Here is a 25597-nt window from a genome sequence, read left to right as displayed (position 1 = left end):
AATAAGCAATCAGTGTCTGTTTCAGCTAAGCATGTTATCCAACATCTCAACTCACTTCATGGGCAACCCTTCTTTTTCCATTTCCCATCCCTTTTCATCATATCATTAAGCATTATTAAAACATCAATACTTGACAAACATCTTTAATTCATGTTTTGCGAGAACTGTATTTTGTTCTATATTATTTAACTCAAACACATCTTTGAATTAACAGCAATAGGTCATGTCACCGTTACTGTACCCTGTCAACAGCTAAGGTTCTTAAAGCACAGACACTAGCTTCTCATAATTATTTGAAGCTTCAATAGGTCAACACAGAATGTAACAGTAAAACATATTAGTAATAACTCAGGTGTAAATTGACATTAAGCTACTTCAATGTTTTCTGTCCTTTAAGATTTTTACCAACACCTCATGGCTTGTTAGAAAGGCCCAACTTTGCCATTTCTTATATCACCAATCTGACCTAGATCACTAAAGGTTTGTTCAAATTTAAAATAAAGAAGTGGAAAAAGTTATAAAAACCTGGCCTGAGATGTGTTGGAGCCAGCAGTACTTAACTTACACTTCACATAATTGGCTGTAGGAACTGCTCTAAAAGCCTTGCCACCTAATTATATTTATTTGACTGGATCATGACCAGAACTGATCCATTACATTGGAAAGGACAAACATGCAGTAATTCCTCCATTTCATTTGGCCTGTATAATTTTGTAGGCCAATGTTTCATCACATTTCTCATTTCTAAATTACTTGTTCCAAGTTTTCCAATACATGAAAAACTAACTCCTATGAAAATGCCATGGACAATACTAATGCCTGATCCTTGCTATATTATTATTCAGACACAAGAGTTAGCAAGAAAATGGACCTGGATCACCACTAAATTGTTACTAAAAGTCCAAAGAGGAACTTATGTCTTTCCACAGCTTCAAACATATTGTGTATGTTCTTAACATGCAATAATAGGAAACTTTACTAGCTACTTCAGTGTATGGATTCAGAAACAATAAAAAAAAATCTAACACTGCATCACAACTTCTTTCATCTTAAGAAAATGATCAGATCATGTGAAAAGCCATTTATGCATTAAATCCAGGTCATTTCTGAGGGTTATAAAACTTTCTTGCAACTATACATCTGTGCTGTTGCTGTAAACCCTATTAACTCTGAACTGTTAAGACAGGCTGCTAAATTTTACTTTATCACAGTCTGTGTGTGTGTGTGTATATATATATATATATATATATATATATATATATATACACACACACACACACACACACACAGACTGTGATAAGGTAAAATTTATATATTTATATATATATATATATATATATATATATATATATATATATATATATATATATATATATATATATATATATATATATATATATACATACACACACACACGTGTGTGTATGTACCCTATATTGCCAAAAGTATTTGCTCACCTGCCTTGACTCACATATGAGCTTAAGTGACATCCCATTCCTCATCTATAGTGTACAATATGACATTGGTCCATCATTTGCAGCTAGAACAGCTTCAAGTCTTCTGTGAAGGCTGTCCACAAGGTTTAGTGTGATTATGGGGATTTTTGACCATTCTTCCAGAAGCACATTTGTGAGGTCACATACTGATATTGTACGAGAAGGACTGGCTCTCAGTCTCCGCTCTAATTCATCCCCAAGATGTTCTATGGGGTGGAGGTCATGACTCTGTGCAGGCCAGTCAAGTTCATCCACACCAAACTCTGCCATCCATGTCTTTATGGACCTTGCTTTGTGCACTGGTGCACAGTCATGTTGGAAGAGGAAGGGGCCAGCTCCAAACTGGTCCCACAATGTTGGGAGCATGGAATTGTCCAAAATGTCTTGGTATGCTGATGCCAAGACATTTTGAGTTTCACTGGAACTAAGGGGCCAAGCCCAGCTCCTGAAAAACAACCCACCATAATCCCCCCTCCACCAAACTTTATACTTGACACAATGCAGAGTCCAGAGGCAGCGTGCTTTAGAACGCTGCATCCGGTGCTTTACATTGCACTTGATGTATTGCTTAGATGCAGCTGCTCGACCATGGAAAACCATTCCATGAAGCTCTCTGCACACTGTTCTTGAGATAATCTGAAGGCCACATGAAGTTTGGATGTCTGTAGTGATTGACTCTGCAGAAGTTTGGCAACCTCTTCGCACTATGTGCTTCAGCACCACTGACCCCACTCCATCAGTTTACATGTCCTACCACTTCATGGCTGAGTTGCTGTCGTTCCCAAACACTTCCATTTATTATACAGCTGACAGTTGATTGTGGCATATATAGGAGCGAGAAAATCTCACGACTGGATTTGTTATACAGGTAGCATCCTATCAGTTCCATGCTGGAATTCACTGAGCTCCTGAGAGCGACCCATTATTTCACAAATGTTTGTAAAAAAAAAAAAGCATGCCTAGGTGCTTAATTTTATATACCTGTGGCGCATGATTCTGATAATTTTGGTGGGTGAGCAAATACTTTTAGCAATGTTTTATATATATATATATACATACACACACACAAACACACACACACAGGGGTTGGACAATGAAACTGAAACACCTGGTTTTAGATCACAATGATTTATTAGTATTGTGTAGGGCCTCCTTTTGCGACCAGTACAGTGTCAATTCATCTTGGGAATGACGTATACAAGTCCTGCACAGTGGTCAGAGGGATTTTAAGCCATTCTTCTTACAGGATGCACATGGTCCTCCAGAATGGTTCGGTAGTCCTTGGCAGTGATGTGCCCATCTAGCACAAGTATTGGGCCAAGGGAATGTCATGATATGGCAGCCCAAATCATCACTGATCCACCCCCATGATTCACTCTGGGCAACAGTCTGGGCGGTGCTTCTTTAGGGCTTCTCCACACTGTAACTCCCGGATGTGGGAAAACAGTAAAGGTGGACTCATCAGAGAACAATACATGTTTCATACTGTCTACAGCCCCAAGATTTGAGCTCCTTGCACCACTGAAACAGACGTTTGGCATTGGCACGAGTGACCAAAGGTTTGGCTATAGCAGCCCGGCCACATATATTGACCCTGTGGAGCTCCAGACGGACAGTTTTGGTGGAAACAGGAGAATTGAGGTGCACATTTAATTTTGCCATGATTTGGGCAGCCATGCTTTTATGTTTTTTGGATACAATCCAGGTTAGCACCCGAACATCCCTTTCAGACAGCTTCCTCTAGCGTCCACAGTTAATCCTGTTGGATGTGGTTCGTTCTTCTTGGTGTTATTCTGACATTACCCTGGATACCGTGGCTCTTGATACATCACAAACACTTGCTGTCTTGATCACAGATGCACCAGCAAGACGTACACCAACAATTTGTTCTCTTTTGAACTCTGGTATGTCACCCATGTTGTGTGCATTGCAATAAATGTGCTCTTACCCTGCTAATTGAACTTTCACACTCTGCCCTTACTGGTGCAATGTGCAATTAATGAAGATTGGCCACCAGACTGGTCCAATTTAGCCATGAAACCACCCACACTAAAATGGCAGGCATTTCAGTTTCATTGTCCAACCCCTGTATATGGCCAACTTAATTATTAATTCAGGTGTGATTTTGACCAGTTTTTACTTAAAAATATTATGAAGCTACCAAAGATTTTACATTTTGATAAATGTACAGATAACCAAAAAAAAAGCAGTGCACAAACACCACAGCAACTGGAGGAGGCATGCGGGCAGCACTGAAGATCCAATTAATTACTACAAACTGTAAAGCATGTAGTTCAAGAAAAAAAAATCAGTGAAGATGAGATTGTACTAGCCCTTAATGCAATAACTCTGGTCATTCTGGCAGCTTCAGTTTTTAACACCTGTACATGGTGTGAGAAATGCATTTTTTAGAAAAAATATTTGTTTTCTATTCAAGACTAAATGAAAACAGTTTTAATGTGTCTCCTGCTGTTTAAACTGTGCAATGTACTCTATTTTTTTACAATGGCTTATGTACATTTGATTTCCAACTGCAACTATATTTATTCAGGTCGGATTACTCGAGCTTCTGTCTCGACTACAACTGTGCTGCTCATGCAAGCTTGGAGAAGAACCCAACTGGTAATGGTCTCACTGCATGAGGAGGTATTTAGTTAGCCAATAGAGTGCGTATTAGATATCAGAGTTGAGTAGGTAGCAGTCTCAGTCTCATTCAAGCAACTTCATGCACAGCAGTTAAAAAAAAATATGCAGTCATTGCCTACACGCCCCTTAGAGAAAACAAAACAGTTAACCTCTAATAAGAAGCATGGATGGGAACTGGCTAGTTACGGAAAAAACAAACAAAACTTTCATAACCATTTTATACACTTGAATAGTTAATCAGTTGTGTACACAGACACTACTTAGATCACTGAACACAGGTAGTTGTGTAGTTTCTGATTGCTTTAAATCTGTCTTCCCACAATTACTCCAATTTAGCCTATTACCAAACTGTAGCAAATTATTTTGAAGTGCTGTTCACACAAGCTTGACATTGTCAGCATCCAAACAACCATTTCTGATGCATTTCAAAATTCTACCTCTGTCGAGACTAATTAACTGACTACTGAATGAGGCCTTTTGGCAAGGAAGTTGAATACTATTATATCCATTCACCTATACGTAATTATTATTATTTTTTTCAATAATTTACTAGGAGATTGGCACAAGGTTCTTGATTTGACTATAAAACTGTATGATAGGATAAATCTTAGTTTGAGAATTTTTCAAAATGTCTAATTACATCTTGTGACCTGCATATCAAAACCTAGAATTTAAAAAAGGATGGATTGATTAGAATTTGAAAGCCATCTCAAAATTTCCCATAGACATCATCAAAATAATCCCAGCTCCAAAAAATGTGTGAATGCTTACTCTTACTGTCCTGTTTAAAGTTATAGAAAACATATTCCTCACTGCCAGTTTACAACTTTCTCTCCAATTTAAAGGTCTTGCGTATTGTTTCCCCACTACATGCATTTAATACATTATTAACAGTTTGTCCTTGACTTTCTACACAGGATAATATAATTGCTATGGCTATTTTAAACAATATAATTGCTTATGCTGTCAGGAAAACAGTTGAACTTATTCAAACGACTTCAAAAAATCAAGTTTAGGAAGCTGTAAATACAATGAAGGTTATGTTTATTTTTAGCTATTCGAAAACATTTTGATGCATTCGTTCAATACTCAAGTGCTTTGAAAACCACAACGGTTCCTGAGGCAGCCAAGATGAAAACACTCAGACACACCATGGTTGAGAAACAGAGCACTCTCCCATGGAGTTTTTCCAAACACTTTATTTAAGTCAGTACAATAATGAGTCTCCAGGTACTAGGAAGTAACGCTATTGTTGATTCTGGCGCCATTACAAAATAACTTCTTTTCTTCAGCATCTTCAGTCATTTTAGACAAATATCTGATAGTGACCCCCTTTACGCCCGTCCTGCCCACCCCCCTGTCCCATGAAATTAAACACTCCTTTTGCTATACTGCATTTCCTGAATCTCCATGAAAGATGGTCACAGAGGTTGGCCAGCTGTTAAGAACACACACTAAAACAACTGCAAGGGTAATATATCCCTACTCAAAATTCAGATGCCTTAGTCTCAAATCCTCCACAAAATCATGGATTAGGCATCAGTCTCTTACCCAAGTAGACAGCAAGAGTCCGAGTGCAGGTGTACATGCTGTTTCAGTCTATGTACAAAGGTTTGTACATGTAGACTAAAACAAATTTAAGCAACACATGACTAAGTACTTGGTGTATAGAAATGTACTGTTAACTGAACATATGAAAACATTAATGCCAACTTAATGCCACAGGCAAGGTTTACGCAGAAAGATAGCTGTTCACTTGCAGATAGACATGCAGACATACACACGCCCACCCACACATGCACACACACCCGACCACACATATGCATGCCCATCCACACACACACACACACACACACACACACACACACACACACACACACACACACACACACACACACACACACACACACACACACACACACGTGCACCCGCCCCCACACACAAGTATGGATGGATGGCTGGATGGATAGAATAAAATTGTTCTGCAAGTTGCCTTATAACTGGAAATCAATGCCACAGAACACAATCAAATAAAAGGATAACCACCTCATTTTCTCTTTATCTTGCAGTTATCTTGCAGGCTCCTCTGCTTGCTTGATCCATCTGGTCACCAGCACTCCAAGTGATTCTCTCCAGTCCTCCTCTACTCCGGTCATCTTCATTTCTTCTTGCTGATTCACCCCTCATTACATAATGATGACTCCTCCTCACAGTCAGCATAGTTTGACACTCCTTCAAATCCCCCAACTGAATTCAGAGCACAGATCATCAAGCTGCCCATGGCCAGTGCATGTATGCATTTCTGTTCAATGTAACAGTCTGTCTGCCCATGTGAATTAGTGCTGTTCTTTATTGTGGCCTAGTGGATGAATCCATCATGAGATTCACATCATATGGGTTTCAGCATTCTAGCAGGTGGACATGTATGTTTCAACTGTTCATCAGTAGCTCAGTAGCGTGGTGGCAGGAATGGTCTTTTAGGGAGGAAATATGGCCCCCCCGGGCGAGGGCCTCCCCCAAATGGAGGACCAGGTCTCTTTCCCCTCAGATATGGTAGTTCACTGGGATATGGCATATGTGGTGGAGGAGGACGACGGAGAGGTCTCTGTGGAGGGAACTGACCGGGACACGGAGGACAGTAGTGGGGAGGACGAGGGGGCATGTGCTTAAGATGAGGAGGCAGTTTGTCTTCTGGGTGAAGTGGTGGTAAAGCTCTGTCATCAGCATAATACATGTGTGAGGGAGGAGAAAGGGGGCGCTCAACATCGTAACGAGGGGGAGAAGGGCTCTGTGCATTGGGGTCAAAGTAGGGATCAAAGTAGGGGTCCTCAGATGGAGATCGTGGAGGACTAGGAGGCTCGTGGTATCCTCTTAGAGTAGAGGGAGGGCTCATGCTGCGGTGGAACACATGGTGATAGTTCTGATGGTGCACAGGGAGTCTGGGACGGTGGTTATAGTCCACAGGGCCATTCGGAGGGCCAAGACGTGGCATGGCAGCACGAAGCCGAGGTGCAGAGACATTCTGTAGGGGGTGGAAAGGCTCCTTGGCCTGAATCTGATGGGAAATGCGCTCATCATAATCATCAAAAACAACAGAATTTCCTGGAATACATGCTTGAACCTCACCGCTATCCTGTACGTTAACAGAATCTGGTACATCAGTAGAACTTTTGGCTCCACTCACCACTTGAGGTAGGAAGTCTTTAGGAGGAGGGGGGAGCTGAGGGATTGGTGGGAGTGGGCTGCTAAAGAAATTAGGAGGATTGAAATCTTGTACAGGTTCTTTAGAGCTATACTGTTCTCCTCTATATGCTTCAGAGTTGGCCACCACATGCTGGTCTTGACCATCTCTATACGTTTTCCCATACCAACCATTATCTGCTAGGTTAGTTTTGTCCACTGCCTTACCAGTACTGGGATAAGGTGTGAACCCTTGACTAATCGAGGTAATTCTCTCCATGGTTGAAGAGTTTTCAGTTGACAATGTATTGTTGGCTACTAGTGATGAAGGTGGAAGAGATTTTACCTCCTGATGCCCCATCTCTGATTCAGCAAAGGGTAGAATAGAAGTTGGGAACTCCGGCTTTACTGTGAAATCCTTTTGGTAGAGCTTGCTTCCATTTTGTGATCCAGAAACAAAGTGTGAAGCATGTATGGTTTTCTCCCGCCATGATTCATTAGCATAGGTGGTCATACATAATCCACTCACCACTGGGGGTGCAGAAGTGTCTGCCAAAGATGAAGTTGTTGATGCAGTTTGAAGACGCCCACCTTGATACAAGATCGGTTGTACTACAGGACTATCCATGACCTCATCTTGAGTGGGTGTAGCACCAGATTCATCCCTCACAGGAGTTCCTCCAAGGTTCTCTGTGCTTGCTGAGGGACTATCGATGGTCTTAGGCCAAGGAAGAACAGAAGGAAAACCCATGTTCAAGCCTCTCATTCCTGGATTTCCCTGGAGGAAATTATTAATTTTAGAGTCCAGACTATTGCTCACAGAAGTGATGGGTTCCACTATTTCTTTCTCAGCTTCCTTCTGAAGGTCCCCAGCTTGAACAGTGTTTGTAGACTGAGTAGAGTGGAGAGGAGCAGATCTCTGAGGGGTGGAGCCTCTCACTAGTGAATGAACTGATGTTGGTGGAGTGGTCTTGGGAGAAGCATGGGCATGTGCTATGTGAGTGACATCTGGAGATGGGTCCACATCTGAGCCAGAAGCAACAGAGGTCATTCCGGTCTGAGTGTTCAGTAAAGAAGACAGTCCTGAGAGAGACAAGGACATGGACAAAGAAATAAAGTATGGAATAAGTGAGTCAGCAAGTCTGTGAAAAGGTTACTGCATGCATGAAGACTTTTTTCCTCATTATATCTCCTGTGTCCTTTATCATGTCACTCCATCTTGTCCAAATTTACATCATTAGCCAATTGCACTTGTGTTATCTTCAGTAGTCAATTTTTATATAATTTAAATGCAGTTTCATTAGTGGGTTATCTCCATGTATCCATAATCAAGTTGTCTCCAAAATAGATACTTTCAAAACAGAACATTTAATAGTCATAAAGAACTGCAAACTTTGTCCTGCTATTTTTACAAGCAGACAGCACAGAATAAACACGTCGCCTCATGACTGCTTCATACACTCTGACAACAGTGTGTCACATCAAAGAATTTGAACATTGCAATCCACAACTTGGAACCATTACATCATCTCGAGTCCACAAACTGCCAGAGTAAATTTTTGTAGTATGATTATGGGTCCTTTTCAGACAATATCTCTAAGCATAAAACTGTTCTTACATATTTATACAAAGAGTTGCATGCATGAAAAACATGCATGCATGAAAAACTGCTATCAGGAACTTTCTTGGCACACTCTGAATACCACACAACACATCTACACAACATAACCAGTGCTATCAGCAAAAATACATTTACAGAAAATTCTGATATCCCTAAGCAGCCAAAACTTAACAGACGTTTGAATGGTTAAATTAAAGCTTACTATGTGCTGTGACTAGCAAATGCTGATTTTCTTTGTTTATAAGAATTATAAATGAGTGCATACAGAAACATTTTTGTTCAACGTTTCTTTTCATGGTATGTTTTGAAATTTCTCACCCTGAAGGCTGACTCCTTGAGCCTGTGTTTTGGAGAGAGCACTGATCAGGCCACTGGGGCTGATCTCCACTGTGGAGAGACTGCTGCCCAGTCTGGCTGGAGGCACCGCTGTGGTGCAGTCGATTTTCAGGGATGAATTCACTGGTGAAAGTGTGCTTGAGGTTCCGGTAGATGAGCAGGTTGCTGGGTTCACTCCTACCATTAGGAGAGGGAAAAAATTAAGCATATGGTTTGGCTTCAAATATACATTAGAATGATAAATGAAATATTTCACCAGTGCCATGCTAAGGTGGGTTTATCAATTTAAGCATTTCCATATGCCAAATCTTTGTTGTATGTATACATATGTACGAATTTTAGGACGCATCCGTACTGTCGTACCAGAGCTTTTCATCACATTTGTGAGTGTGCTAAGGATGGAGCTGATTTTGCCTAGATCCACACTAGCCAGGTTAATAGGAAGTGACCCAGTTGTTGGGGTCTCTGTTGCTGGTGGGGTTGTCACTTGCTTGAGGGGTACAGCCTGACTGGCCCTGGAGGGTTCTGAGTCAGGTAAAGCAGAGGTATGATTGGACACTTCCACAGAGCTAGGTTGCTTTAGGTGCTCTTCCACTATGGGATAAAAACAAAAGGTGGAGAACACTGTTTATAAAAAGGCAAACAAAGCAATATTTACACTTACACTTCATTAATATCTGCACCTCTAACTTTTTACACTGGTCTCTACTTCACTCATGACTGCCAAGTGGAATTTTGAGTAAATATTTTAGATATGGTCCTGGCAATTGTGTTGTGCATGCCAGGTTTTGTAAGGAACATGGAAGCTAGGTACAGTATTTGTTTCGAAGTGAGCTTCAGCTAACGACTGCCAGCTGTTACCTATGATGGCTGGCCCCTCAGTCTCTTCTACATCTGAGAGTTCCATGTCCTCTACATCACGGTTGTCTTTGTCCCCAGGGGAGGACAGTGGACTAGGAGCATCACATAAGGCAATCAGGTCCTCCTCCATGGCCTGGCCATCTAGTTCTGGGTCAGGAGTACCAATTCGGTGGAGGCCATGGAAGGGTGACTCAGAACCCGTGGGTGAAGGTGCATCTTCAGAAGGGGAGGGGACTGGTGAGTCATTGGGGTCTGGTAAAGAAGACTTGAGTGCATCCAACTTGCGCTTGAGATGCAGCACTCGGTTGGCAAAGGTCTGATAGGCCTGTGGAAATACAGAGGTTCAATCACTATGAAATCTAGTGCTTGCTTTTGATCTGTTATCAGTTTTGAGTGGACTGTGATCAAGGGAAGAACACTGGTACACTGTCACATACTTTGGTAACAATCTTGACCTCTTTATACTGCATCTCATAGAAGATGTCTGCGTCCTCCAGAGCTTCCATCAGACAAGGCCCTTTTTTGACCTGTCCATCCAGAAATGCCACAAAGTCTTGCAGCTTTGTGCTACTATCCTCAAAATCTCTGGAAAACCGTTTACCACCTGCCTTATCTGAATGAGAGGTTTGCAGAAAAAAAAATCAATACCTCAAAGTAAAGAAATGAAGACACTGCTGAGTAACATGAATATATTGTAGACGATAAGTTAAAGCCAAAAGGTAGCATGAAATCTATGCTTACAGTAAAACTGACTTATTTTATAATTACTGTTGTTGCACTATAATGACCTTTGAGTTTCTTTAAAGCTTCTGTGCTGCACACATCCACTCTCATAGCAGCTAGTTGCTTCTCTCTCAGATCAATCTCATCCATGGAGCTCCGATATTTATTTAGATGCTCGATGAATGCTGAGGGCTGCCCAAAACGGATTCAGAGAGAAATAATCAGTCAGAGGAACACACACACAAAGAATGTTTTAGAACCTTTAAAAATTTAGGTGGCCTGCACAAAATATGAAGCATGGCCACAAACTCACCACAAACTCAGCAACTACTTTGGACCTTAGAGCTTCATTTGGGTTGGCAGGAACTGAAATAAAATGGAAATGCATGTTAAGTGAATATTTTATCAAATAATGATTTGGCCTTTAATCAATTAGCAATTCATGTTTTACCACCACCTACCATGTACTCATAGTTTGGCACACAACCAGAGAGATAGCCTGGTACATTAAAAAAATCTAGCACTTATCTGAGCGCTGACTAAAATTTCAGGCATTTTAAAAACCCACAAAGACGGTCACGTTATGGCTACTATTTTGTTTAGCTAGCAAGCTACATGAATACTAACAGAAGCAATTTAACACCAGTCTACACAGCCTAATGCAAGGTGATAATTATAGTGTAGGTGTATGAATGTGTGTTTGTTACTGGCATGTGATTGGGGATGTTGACTGTTGCCTAAAATATGTTCAATGTGTATATGTGAATGAATAATTTTACTTTGCATGCAAACTGAAATAAAACACAAGTGAGCATGTAGCTAACTGTGCTACAGTTCACATGTTTGTATGTGAAATGTATGAATCTTTATTTTAAACAGCACATGCATTTGAGGACATGTCCCACTAGATTCTGTGTAGTGTTATTACAGTTGATCTTTGGAAAGGGTCATTGATTTCCAGAGGTGTCAATTCCAGGTTCAGAAAGTAAAAGTCCTCACCAGGATTTTGCTCAAGCTTGCTAGATTTTCTAATTAGTGCAATCCAGGTAAAATTAGTGGAATCAACACAATCCAGGAAGCCTGAGCAAAATCCTGGTGAGGACTTTTACTTTCTGAACCTGGAATTGACACCTCTGTTGATTTCTGTGTCTTGCTTGATAATTACAGAGACTCATTTTGATATGCTTAAACATGTGCACATACTGTGATATCTTGTCGTGGCACTTGAGACTTGAACATAAAAGAATTCAGACATTTATGAACTGCATATATATGACTGATCTACACCCCTGCCAAAACCCATCGATTATTCTTCACAGTTTAACTATGCTGTCACTATCACAACATACTATGACAGTTGTCTTCTGTTCACTGCATAATATAAATGTAGCTTGGTTTGTGAATCTCACTAAAGTTCTGGAGCTTCAGTACATATGTGAAGCGTAATCAAGTAAGCATAGCAAATGGAGGTAAATGCTAATGTGTAGACTAACCACAAAACCAGTTTGCTTTAGTTTACCTTGAATAATGGTAGGCCAGATTTTGACAACTGTAGTAAAACCAAACTAAGGTTTACATAATACGGACTGAATCTTGTGCTCTTAAATTGAAGTCATGGTTAGAGAATTTAAGGAATTTATATATATAAAAAATTCCTATTCCTTTATAGAATTATCATTCACTCTTAACAGAAATGTGCATTCATGAAATATCGTGCCCAAGTTACAATTAAAATGTGCAGCAGGATCCGAATGGCCCTGGGAACATCACTGTAAAACTCGCTGCAATGCACAGACTATTAAACGTCAGTACTATTTAAACAAAAAAACGTTCACATTTACTGCATTCTGCATCACACCAAGGCTGGATTATTGTTATTGTCTTTTTGTCTTATCTCCTTTTATTGTTTCTTTTTATTCATACTGTAAAGCACTTTGAGTTGCATGTATGTATGAAAGGTGCTATACAAATAAAGATTATTATTATTATTTAATTTTCATTTATATTTTATCGGTCATATCCATGCATTGTAAAATAAAATTACAAAATAAACTCAACCTAAGTTTCACCCAAAAACTGAACCACAGCTCCAGTTTTAGTGGAAACTAAACAATGTTTGCATGTTGCTATGGAGAACAAGCTGCAACTGCTCCTGCAACTCAACACTGCAAGGACAGACGAAGATTCGATGTGTGAGGCATTATGCACTTGTGCCACTCAAGACACCCACAGACTTTAAAATGAGCTTTTTAAAAAAACAAATAAATGACTGATGTACCCATCTTGTATTCACACCATGGATAATGGAAGCTATGAAATGTAAAGTAAACTTACAATCATATATATCTGATATATATACATACATACATATATATCATGTATATCCAGCCCCATCGACAGGGGGGGACAACCGGGTCTTTTGTCCCGGGCCCTAGGGCCAGGGGGGTCCATCAAAGAGCCCAGCAATTTATTTTTTATTTAAAGTCTATAATTTTTAAATAATCTTGAAATCTTTCATTAATATAAACTTATGCACTCATAATAAGCTCAATGGCTCAAATATATATGTTTTTTACCTATCTGCATATTTTCCATTAAGTGCATACACCCCCGCCTCCCACTGGAAAATGGTTTGATCCAGCACCGACTGTAGCCGGCCAGTATCCGCCCAACAGCGGGAAATACAGTGGTGGATAGTTAAAATAAATACAGAAATCTGGAGCGCAGAAAAGAAAGGAAAAACATTTACCTGACGAATTTTAAAGTTGCATTGTGTTCCAGGTTTGAAAAGTGCTGGAATTTAGGGTAAAGTACTTGAAAATGCTTGAAATTGTAACTACTTCGTTTCACAACAAATCGCTGTCTGACTGAACAGTTCTCGTGAAGACGTTAAGATTGGGCGTTTTGAAAATAAACAACCATTAAATAATGTGATAAAAAGCGAATTATTTCGAATCATTTCGAGTATATGTATAAATATTTAACTTAAGTTTAACGTGCTGGAAAATATTGAAATGGACCTTTAAAGTGATGTACACGTGCTTTAATTCCACCTTATAAAAGGTGTATGAACCCTGCAAACATGACTTTGTTCATTGCGCTGAAGCGCGGCGCGCGAAGTTACAAAATTCGAGAGGTGCACGACCTCGCGAACCGACAGCGCGCGAGGCCCTCGCGCACGGGCGGAGCCACTGCGATTACGTCATTTTCGCGCGAACCCTTGCGCCGCTGGCGCTGGGGGGGCACATGAATCTTTCTTGTCCCGGGCCCCAGCAAGACTGTCAACGGGCCTGTGTATATCATATTTTAAATATGAATTAAGCAAGAAATATAGATTATGTGAAAATAGGTCATGGTTTGAAATACACTCCTTTTTAACATTTGAAACAGCTCATTAAACTTGCATGTAATTCACTCACTAATGATAGAAACATACACCAATGAGAGCAGCTTCAGAATTTAAAATAACTGCAGCTGAGGCTTCCCACTATACCATCCAGACATCCTGGGGTCAATAACAATGACACAGAGGACAACACTTGCGTGACCCGATCGTGATGTTAACAGATCTAACCGACAATATTTGGCAAGAATCAGTCTCTGTTGCTTATAATGGGCATATTTAATGAAGTGCTAGAAAACTCAAGGAATGAGGCAGCCCTACTCCAGCACGCTCAGCAGCAATTAGTGCAGCAAGTAGTCCATTCCTAAAGACTACCTGGCCTTGTTTATCTACACCAGAGGTGTCAAACTCATTTTCACCATGGGCCACATCTAAAATAGTAATTGTGCTCCTAAAACGCTCCCTCTGAAAAAGACTTTGAAAGTGCGGTGATTTATTCAGCCACAACAAAGCTAGCCTTTTCTGCCGCATTGTTTGTGGTTGTGAATGCATTCTGTTGCAATCGCAGTTTGCCTTTTAATTCTTTGGCAATTTGTTGAATTTGTTGATGCCTAATTTTGGCATACTTAGCTCCGTGTCCGCCGACATAGATTGTATTTTTTGTCAACCGCCACCGCTTTGTAACACACATACCACATATCACACTTATTGGGAAATAAGTCGCATCGCATCGATGTGGAAACACTGCAGTGTCGAGATGCCGTCACTTCACGGTTAACATAACACTGGTCAACACAATATTTATTGTCTAAAATGTTTTAGCTGATTTTGTACAATTTTTAATTGCTGAATCCAAAAATCACATTGGTTTTGCTGCATCAGGTCAGCTTTTTGAGCTATAGCTACACCATTGTTTTGCTGGTGATCAAAATGGCTTCAACCAGAAGACCTTGCAAAAATAAACCCGACGTATTCTGCTACATCTGTGGCGAATACACCATTGTGACTAACAGGAATCCAGTCACAGGTTTCATAAAGTGTGCTTACCATGCAGAGACTGGACGACACGAGTGAAAAGTGAAGCCTACGTGAGTCAGCTGCCCTCTAGTGGCTGGCTGCAGTACAACTTTTAACCCGCCCATTCCCATGTAAGTGAACGGGCCGGACGAGAAACTTTGAATTTTTATTACACGTAAAATAAGTTTTTTGAGCAATTATATTTTATCAATTCTATAACACCCCATTGTGTTAGAATCTCTCCCAGTGTTTTTCTCTACGATAAACAGATTTTATAGAAATTATTAAGTGTTATTTAAAGGGGTGCGGCGATAAGGTGATTGACAGTTAATAGCTATGTTGGTTGACATACCAGACGTTGGTCTAATACCAGCTGGTTGGTCTAATGCCAGACGCTTAAATGTGAACGCGCTCAACAGAAAAACTATCAAAACTCTCTACAGCAAAATTCTCGACAGCAGTATTAAAACCTTTTACCTTTGTTTATTTTGTAAAACGTTAAGTGTCTATACTGGTGGGCGTATCCTAACGAATGTCGGGGCGGAGATACGGTCTCTGGTGGAGATACTATCCTGCCTACCGGTTCGAATGCGCATGCTCTGGCTCCAATTTTCATCTACTGCGCAAGCACATCCAAGATGGCAGCATCCGTGTGGCTTCAAAAGTTCACAATGGGAGTCAATGGTGACGTACCGTCCATTATATATACGGTCACTGTTACCATGCCCATTTTGGTATTAAACTTGGTGATCAGGATAAAGCTTTGGCACCACACATGGTATGCGAAGCATGTACCGAGTATCTGCATCAGTGGACCAAGGGCAAGAAGAGTTTGGAGGGAGCCGATAAACCACGGCACTGACTGGTACTTCTGTGCAATTGATGTGACTGGGATCAACAGAAAGAACCGGAGCAGCCTCAAGTATCCTGATCTTCAATCAGCACGTCGTCCTGTAGCTCATTGTGATGAAATTCCAGTACCTGTCTTTGGAGAACTTCCTGATATTAGTGACGAAGATTCCTCCAGTGTTGTACAAGATGAAGATGAAGAAATGGATTTTGATGGTGATGCTCCACATCCTTTTTCCCCAAAATGAGCTAAATGATCTAGTTTGCGATCTCAGCTTGTCAAAGTCCTCAGCTGAACTGTTGGCATCCAGATTGAAGGAAAAGAATCTCCTCTCTGACAGCGCTCGCATCACCTTCTACCGCAACAGGCATCAAGAGCATCTCAATTTTTTCTCTGAAGTTAAGGACTTGGTGTACTGTACAGACATTGCGCAGCTCCTACATAAATAAGCTTGGAGTGCCACAGTATGAACCCAAAGACTGGAGACTCGTCATCGATAGCAGCAATCGCTGAAATGTGTTCTGCTGCACAACGGCAAAGTGTTTGCCTCTGTACCCCTCGCTCGCTCGACTACGCTAAAGGAGAAGTATGAAGCTGTGAAGTATGTGCTGGAGAAAATTCAGAATGATCAGCATGATTGGTTCATTTGTGTTGACCTGAAGATGGTTAACTTTTTGTTGGGACAGCAGTCTGGGTTCACCAAGTACCCATGCTTTCTGTGCATGTGGGATAGTAGGGACACTGCTCAGCATTACACGAAGAGGAACTGGCCTGTGAGGGAGGAATTGGTGCCTTGCAAGGAATGTCATCAACAACCCTCTGGTGGATAGAGACAGGATACTCTTCCCACCACTGGCACATCAAGCTTGGCTTGATCCAACAGTTTACCAAAGCTCTAAACAAGAATGGTGACTGTTTCACTTACTTGTGCCAGGCTTTCCCAGGATTGACCACAGAGAAGTTGAAAGCTGGAATCTTTGATGGTCCTCATATCAGTCAGCTCATCAGAGATCCAGACTTTGAGAACGCAATGAACAAAATTGAACTGGAAGCATGAAAGGCTTTTGTTTTGGTCATGAAGAACTTTCTTGGCAACACCAAGGCCAGCAACTACTCAGAACTTGTCACCAATATGCTGCCTGCTTTCAGAAACCTCGGATGCAACATAAGCATCAAAATGCATTACTTATTCTCACATATGGATTGATTTCCTGAGAATCTGGGATCAATGAGCGATGAGCAGGGGGAGAGATGATGGAGACCAGGTATCAGGGACGCTGGGATGCAGTCATGATGGCTGATTACTGTTGGACTCTGAAGAGAGACACCCCTGTCACTGAGCATTCTAGGATTTCCAAAAAACGGAAGTTCAAGCCCTAAATTTCCAACAGTGACGATGTAACATGCAATTAACATGTACGTACCTTTACTAATGCCCACTATAACATTCAATTCTTTAATAAATTGTATCTGAAAATAATTTCTCTTTTAGAAATCTAATTTGGACCAGAAATATTGCTAAAAGTCAGCCGATAATGTCACAAAATGTAATCCATTTAGACAGAAAATTGGATTTTTAACAATCTAATGACAAAAACTCGACATGATTGAAAAAAATGGATGTCATTTTCGGATTCAGCAGTGCAAAATTGTCCTAAATCAGTTTTCAAAACAGACAATTTACAAAAAATATATTTTTGTAACCCTGTGTGGGAAATGTAGTTTTATTTTTTTTTTTGACAATTAGGCTTTTTAAGCTCTCATGGGCCACATAAAATGACGCGGTGGGCCACATTTGGCCTGCGGGCCTCGAGTTTGACACCTGTGGTCTAAATGACTACTGCAGTTTTTTTGTTCCCATTAATTTTATAAAGCATCTTTTCTCTGCCATTTGCTTTGCATTTTCCTTTATAATTTAAAGTATTTATGCAATTGTTTCTTATTCCATATTTAAATCTGTAATGTTTATAATAATTAATAGAACACACTTTGGTTGTACATGTTATACAAAAAAATTGACTTTTAAGACAAAAAGCAAATTTGAATTGTCATTTGCTGTATCTGAAAGGAATGCAAGGATCATCATAAAATTCTCATCCCTAAATAAAAATCAGCATGGAAAGATTAACATACTTTCCAACTTAAGCAGCTTAACAAAAACGTTTACCACTTTGCAAAAGTTTGTCCTACAGTGAAATAGTCTGATGGCTGGTAGTAAACAAATCAACAAGGATATTTACATTAGAGGTGTGCCAAAAAATCGATTCACATATCAAAAATCGATTCTCATTTACTACGATTCAGAATCGATTTTAAATGTCCCAAAAGCAAGTATTAGCGAGACGGAAACGCGCACAGCGACCCAGAACGATCAAAACAAAACACCGTGGAACACTCAACGCGCCTAAAAATAGAAACCAAAACCGTGAGGGCACGGAGTAAATAGAAAGAAAAAAAATACAACGCGTGAAAAATAACACTCAACCGTAGAGAGACGGGAGAAAGAAACAAAACAACAGCAACTAAAAAAACAACGTGGACAAATGCAACACGAAAACGAACCAAGGACGCCAGGGGAAGTAACTGGCAGCAAGCAAAAAACACCACAGCAAAATAAAACCCTTTGCAAAAATAAAGGCAAAACGGATAGGAAGAAATACAGGATTGGGAAAACTTGAGATGACTCAAGAAGTGACGCAGGAGACAGTTACTCGAATAAGTAAAGAGAAAGCATAAGAGAGAGGTGGCGAGACACCTTCAAATGAGAAGCAATCACAGAGAAAGCAGAGACTGGCTGAGAACGTACGGTTACGCCGGTTTAATCTGTGGGCGAGGCTCATTATCACCAATTTGTCTTAACACACACACACCAAGTCCATCTGAGCCGCAGGTCCATTACAGAACTCCATGCCTCACTTTTCTGCACTCACGTCTGCAAAATGTTAGGCACCAAGTTCATTTGTTTGCTTTATTATTACAATGGTACTATAAAATACCATGAAACTTGAAAAGGGAAGTGACAATACATCGAAGCAGTCAAGTTGCAAAATGAATTACACAACTCCATACATGACGCAAGGAGCAGATAGCTTTCATACGTGGTCCTTGATACAGAAAAAACGAATACAGGAATCCATACAGTGTGAAAACACCTTAAGGATACCATTAAGCTAGAGACTTGTGAGTGGAAATACACACATGCAAAATAGATTTTAATGTAGATAAGTAAAGGACTGGTGATTCAAGTGCCTTGAAGTGCCTATGTCTTATTCAGATGTTTCTTGAAGAGATGGATCTACATTTGAAGACACCAGCAAAAGATTCCCACAGACAGGCTGGGAGGTCATTCCACTATATCAGGGATGTCAAAGTCAAATACATAGAGGGCCAAAAAACCAAATTTGCTACGAGCCGAGGGCCGGACTGGTTTATTAAAACATATTGAAATGATTGCACATAGCCTATTGAACCAAAACCTAACACAGTGTATATTATTTAATGCTTAAATGAATAAAGCAATATTTTCTTATGGATCTGTCAGTAATTTCAAGTGAAAAAAGCAAACAGATAAATACAAACTTCCTTCAAAGAAAACATGTTCTGTACACTAAATGAATAAAGTAATAAAGGTTTGAAAAGTGCTGGAATTTAGGCTAAAGTACTTGAAAATGCTTGAAATTGTAACTACTTCGTTTCACAACAAATAGCTGTCTGACTGAACAGTTCTCTTGTATTACGTTAACAAATACGAGCCTCTTGTAATTCCAGGATGAAACATGAAGAGAGAACGTGAAGACGTTAAGATTGGGCGTTTTGACAATAAACAACCATTAAATAATATGAATAAAAAGCAAATTACTTCGAATAATTTCGAATAGCTGTATAAATATGTAACTTAATTAAGTTTAACGTGCTGGTGCGCGCAAAGTTACAAAATTCGTGAGGTGCACGACCTCGCGCACGGGCGGAGCCACTGCGTTTACGTCATTTTCGCGAGCGGACCCTCCCTGCTTGTGTGCTCTGCAGTGACTTCGCCGGCTACTGTTGCATTGTGGGGAATGTAGTGTTTGTGCGTGCAAAACACCAGCAGGCGGCTGTGGCCTGCGGGCCGGTTCTAATAGTAATTACATATCTTGCAGGGGGCCATATATAATCAATTCCAGATCCGGCCCGCGGGCCTTGACTGACATATGTGCACTATATTGTACAGAGACAAGTATTGAAATCTGTCTTCCATGTCTCTTGAGAGGCAGTGATTCAAGTTGTGCTGTACAAGAGGCACAATGGGTTCAAGATATGACACATGGTGAAAAGTTCTTTCACGCAGGATACAGCATGTCCGCTTTTGATTTTGTAAGAAAGTGTTAGGGTTGTAAATCTGATGCAGGTGACCAGAGGAAGCCAGCGAAGGGGACGCAACAGTGAACATGAGAGCAGCTGCAAGGTCACAGTAGCTTGTGCAGGGCAGCCTGCCAAGAGAACATTTGCCCAACAATCTTCCTGTTAAAAGATATCCAGTTGAATTAATGCCATTTATTGTTTACCGGAACTTATTGGAAGCAAAGTAGATAAAATTGCCTCTTTATCTGATTGTTATATTTATCATAATTTTAGTTAAATGGCTAATAAAATTTTTTCTAAGCCAGTATATTTTAATTATCATTGTTTTCATGTTCAGAAGAACACAAGATGACCTAAATTTTGAACTTCTGTTTGCAACCGGACACAAAAGCAAAAAACCTTTCTGACCTGTGTTTCACCAGATAATGAGCAAAAGGAATTGGGAAATTAAGAAAAAAAATGTTGCCAATTCAAATCAAACATGTGACCCATCATTTTGCTCATATCATGTAATAAAGTAAACAGAATGAAACTTCATTATTACACTGTGTTCCAAATTATTATGCAAAAAGTGTTTAGGAGTGATGAGGTAAGAATTGTTTTTGTTTGTTAGTTAAACCCATTGATGGTGATGTGTGTCAGGGTTTTTTATATCACTGAAAGCAATTGCAGACACCTGTGCTAATTCGTTTGGCAGGTGTGTCCAATTAAAGGCAAGACTACTCAAGAAGGCTGTCCCACATTACTAAGCAGCCTACATTTTCAGCCAAAATGGGAAAGAAAAAGAATGTGTCTGCTGCTGAGAAGCAACATATTGTGGAGTGTTTAGGTCAAGGCATGACTACAATCAACACTGCCAAGACACTTCATCGTGATCATCGCACAATCAAGAAGTATGTAGCTGATTCAGAGCACACACGTGTGCGTGTTGATAAGGGAAAATTGAGGACTCTTTCCAACAGGCAATTACGTCAGGTTAAAAGAGCAGCTGCAATAATGCCTCATCATAGCAGCAGACAGGTTTTTGAAGCTGCTGGTGCCTCCAACATCCCCCGAACAACAAGATGCAGGATCCTTCAGAGGTTTGCAGCTGTGCGTAAGCCATCCTGTCGACCTTCTTTATCCACTGCACACAAGCAGAAACGGCTCCAATGGGGCAAACAATACCTGAACACTGACTTTGTTCACCGATGGACACCCCCTTTAACAAGGCTACGATGCCAACAAGGAGGAGATGGTGTAATGTTTTGTGCTGAAATCATGGAGAGAGAGATTGTCGGCCCCTTTAGGATCCTTGAAGGGGTGAAGATGACCTCCTAATGTATGCGGAGTTTCTCAAACAGCATTTCCTGCTATGATTCAAGAAGAAGAACCATGTAATCTGCAGCAAGATCATTTTCATGCATGATAATACACCGTCTCATGCTGCAAAGAACACATTTGCATCTCTAGCTGCTATGGGCATAAAAGGGACAAACTTAACAAACTTATGATGTGGCCCCCATGCTCCCCTGACCTCAACCCCACTGAGAACCTCTGGAGCACCATCAGAAGGAGTGTCTGTGATGGCGGGGGTGTCTGTGATGGTGGGGGTGTCTGTGATGGCGGGGGTGTCTGTGATGGCGGGGGTGTCTGTGATGGCGGGGGTGTCTGTGATGGCGGGAGTGTCTGTGATGGCGGGAGTGTCTGTGATGGAGGGAGTGTCTGTGATGGAGGGAGTGTCTGTGATGGAGGGAGTGTCTGTGATGGAGGGAGTGTCTATGATGGCGGGAGGCAGTTCACATCTAAGCAACAGTTCTGGGAGGGTATTCTGTCCTCATGCACAACAATAGAAGCAGATACCATCCAAAACCAGACAAATTCAATGGATGCGAGAGTTCAGGAGCTCCTTTAGAACAAGGGGTCCTATGTGCAAATGTAACATCATCTAGAATAAAGTTTTGACTTGAAAAACTGTTTGTAATAACCTGCTAATGCTTATAACTTCACAAATGACCATTTTTTTGTTCTTTATAAAAATGAAAAGTTTGAAAACTCTGCTGTGCATAATTTGGAACATGCATTTTGAGTGTTTTATTTTTTATATACTGATATCATTGGCAGTTTGTTCAAAAACCTTTCAATTGTACTCTAATAGTTGATGACTGGAAAATTACAATGATTGCAATTCATAAAGGTAATTTTGGAAAATCTAATTTGGAACACAGTGTATGTCCAATGTACTGCCATCAAAGAGACAAGGAATGAAATGACGACAAAGGCTGTTTTCAGATATTGCAGTGAGCCAAATATTTGCTGATGATGAATTTACTCCATCCCAAGACCCCCATTCCCAACCCCACCCCTCTGCACTGCTCATGATATCTGCACCGACTGAGGCAACAAATAGCATGTCTGATACAACTACATGTACCAAAGCTACAACTGTGCACGAAACATGTGGATTATGATCACTAAAAAGGGTCTCTAGAAATGAAGGGTGCTCTGTTAGGCGTTATAGAATTATCTTAATAAAAGTATTTCAGGGCAAGCTAGATTGAAACTGGCAATGTGTACAATATTATCAGTTAAGATAAGATGAATATAAAGTTTGAGACTGATAACTATGCTTATATCTGATTTATTTACTGATTGTTTGTTTATCTTTGCCCTTAAGTTAGAATGTATCCACGGGAGGATTGTATACCAAAGGATGCTAAATAAATAGAACACAAGCTAAAGTGATCTTCTATTAATATTTTGCAATGAAATAGTCAACACAAACCATTAGAGTGGAAAAGAAAAATCTATATTTCAATGTGAATATTGCTTACAATGTATGTCCTTGTTAAATATCAGCTTGCCTTCATCTATACTGAAGGAATCCCAGCCTACATTGAAAACAATGAAAGCATGTGACTGGATACAGTGACTGGGTGGGGGGTTGTGTGGTTTCTAGGATATATCTCCAGGAACGTTTTTACCAAACATGCAAGAAAAAAAATACCAGATTTCATATTTTTAAATGTTCATTTTGTTTTTGAAATATGACTGTCAAATAGTGTTGGGGATCAGACATTAGATTTGAGGTTAGATTTCGGTTAAAATAATTACTGCAGCTGTTTGTAGCATTTTAAAACTGGTCTAAATCTAATATAAATCAAACTTATAACTTAATATTTAATTTTCACTTGTTTTAAAAAGGCATGCTTTAAACATATTTTAAACAGTGATAGCCACTTTTTAACAGATTCCAAGGGCAAAGTGAACATTATGTCATAGTATCTAACCTTAAATATAAATCAGGTTTACACTGATTTCAGATAAAACTTACAGAACATATAACACAGAAAAAAGTACAGCTGATAAGACAATGTGGTGGGAAACCTCTAACCTGGTGGTTCTTCTTTCTGGACCAGACCGCTCCTGAGCTGGTTAATAAACTCCTCTGAATAAACATTCCTCTCCTCCCAGATGGACAAGATGCGGTCCACGGACTTGCGCACTTTAGTGTCTTTCATAGCACTATACAGATAAACAAAAAAGGTCATTTACAACCACTAACATTAACAATGCTTCTATAGGCATGGAGAGTAGATCAGACACAGACATAAGAGACAATATAAATATCATGGAATTAGTGCTGGGCGGTAAACCGGTTCGCACCGAAAACCGATGTTTATTTTTGTTATCATAAGAATTTTTCATAAACCGGCCACACCGGTTTAAATAGCCTTCTGGAACACATCACGGTCGTTAATGGTTTCTCACGGGCAGTGTTGCGAATAACGCTGTTAAAAATAACAGCATCATTTTGTCAGTAACGGGATAATATAATTAATTACTTTTCCTGTCGTTACAATGCCGTTGACGTTACTGGTCATTAAAAGCGGTGCGTTACTATATATTGATGTACTAACAGTAATGCGAGCGGACCGCTGCCCAGGCTAGTGAGGAGTAACAGATCTCGATAGGTCACAGTTCTCAGTGTAACACCTGTTTAACTTAACAAGTCAGTAAGCGATTGGCTAAGGCAGCGTTATGGTAGCCAATCAGAGCCAGTGTTTTTACATGTGTGCCGAAGCACACCAAAGACCAGTTTTTGAGATAGGGTTTCTTAATACTGCGGGTGCATTAGACCAGGGGCTCATCTCCTGTTTCCAAAATGCATCAATGACTGCTTGAGGAAGCTGTTCTACTTTGATACTTGAAGAAAAAATACATGCTCAATAAAATGTAGGCTACTCATGTTCGGTTTATTCAGTTAAACATGAATTTGTAAACCTACATACTGTACATTAAAAGGGGTTGATAACATGTTTATTCAGCTAAACATGATATTTGAAATGTAAGCCAACATTTAGTACATTTAACCTCACGGACGTAATTTGTAATTACGTAATTTTTTTCAAAAGCCGGTTTTGGTCCTCTGCAGTTTTAACGGTTAGAAAGAAATATTTAAATAGCGACAAATCTAGTGCTAGGACCATGCAGAAAACGACCGCTCCGAGCTCCGCTCCGGTAACACTTTACGTTCCTAAAAATGAATTTTCCATGAAGCAAACCTGGCGACTTTGTGGCTGCATCCATGTAAACACATGTACGATTTGTAATTCACAGGTTTGAAAACTCGTTCTAGCCCCTACTGTGCAATTTGGTTAGGAATATAGCCGAGCTAAACTATCAAGTTGAAAGTCATCATAGTTTGCTTACCCATTTTGACCCAGTTCCCAACCCAACTTTAAGTATAGATTAACGGCGATAATTTTTATATCGCCCGATAAGATTATCAAATTAACGAACTCCGTTAACGGCCCACCACTAATATATATATACATATATATATATTATAGATATTATAAATATAGATTTCAATAAGCACTGTGAGAAGTAATGCTTATATGCTACCCATTTATTGTATTTGTATATACAGGGTTCCCACACCTTGGTTAACATCAGATTCAAGGACCTTTAAATGACTTTCCAGGACCAACTTCCTCAAATTCAAGGACTGCACCTGCCAGCATTTACCTACTCTTACCCCTGAATATGTTATCAAAAAACCATGTTAACACAATGCAGATTCAAAAGACTGAATGTCATTTCAAGCCATGCATCCTGAAATTTTCTGTGCATGACATTAAGTGCTGATTCAACGAAAACTTCACTCATACTCAACATGACTGGCAATTTAGCAATGCACC

At 40.1% G+C, this 25597-nt stretch overlaps 1 protein-coding gene across 9 annotated transcripts in view; it reads right to left on the bottom strand.

Annotated features, from left to right (window-relative positions):
- Positions 1-25597, bottom strand: part of celf3a (cugbp, Elav-like family member 3a) — a 96718-nt gene that overhangs the window by 30196 nt on the left and 40925 nt on the right. For 5 of the 9 annotated variants that reach the window (XR_013131695.1, XM_077008117.1, XM_077008118.1 and 2 more), the window contains exon 1: positions 6189-6596. The gene's annotated coding sequence lies outside the window, so the exon portion shown is untranslated. Of the gene's footprint in view, positions 1-6188; positions 8406-9261; positions 9457-9642; positions 9874-10140; positions 10466-10577; positions 10754-10928; positions 11056-11176; positions 11230-23787; positions 23919-25597 lie in introns of those variants that run through there. The other 4 variants (XR_013131693.1, XR_013131691.1, XR_013131692.1 and 1 more) reach the window with 1 other exon arrangement.

This window comes from Brachyhypopomus gauderio, chromosome 6 (assembly GCF_052324685.1).
Source record: "Brachyhypopomus gauderio isolate BG-103 chromosome 6, BGAUD_0.2, whole genome shotgun sequence".
NCBI lineage: Eukaryota > Metazoa > Chordata > Actinopteri > Gymnotiformes > Hypopomidae > Brachyhypopomus > Brachyhypopomus gauderio.
This window is presented reverse-complemented; position numbering and strand designations above follow the sequence as displayed.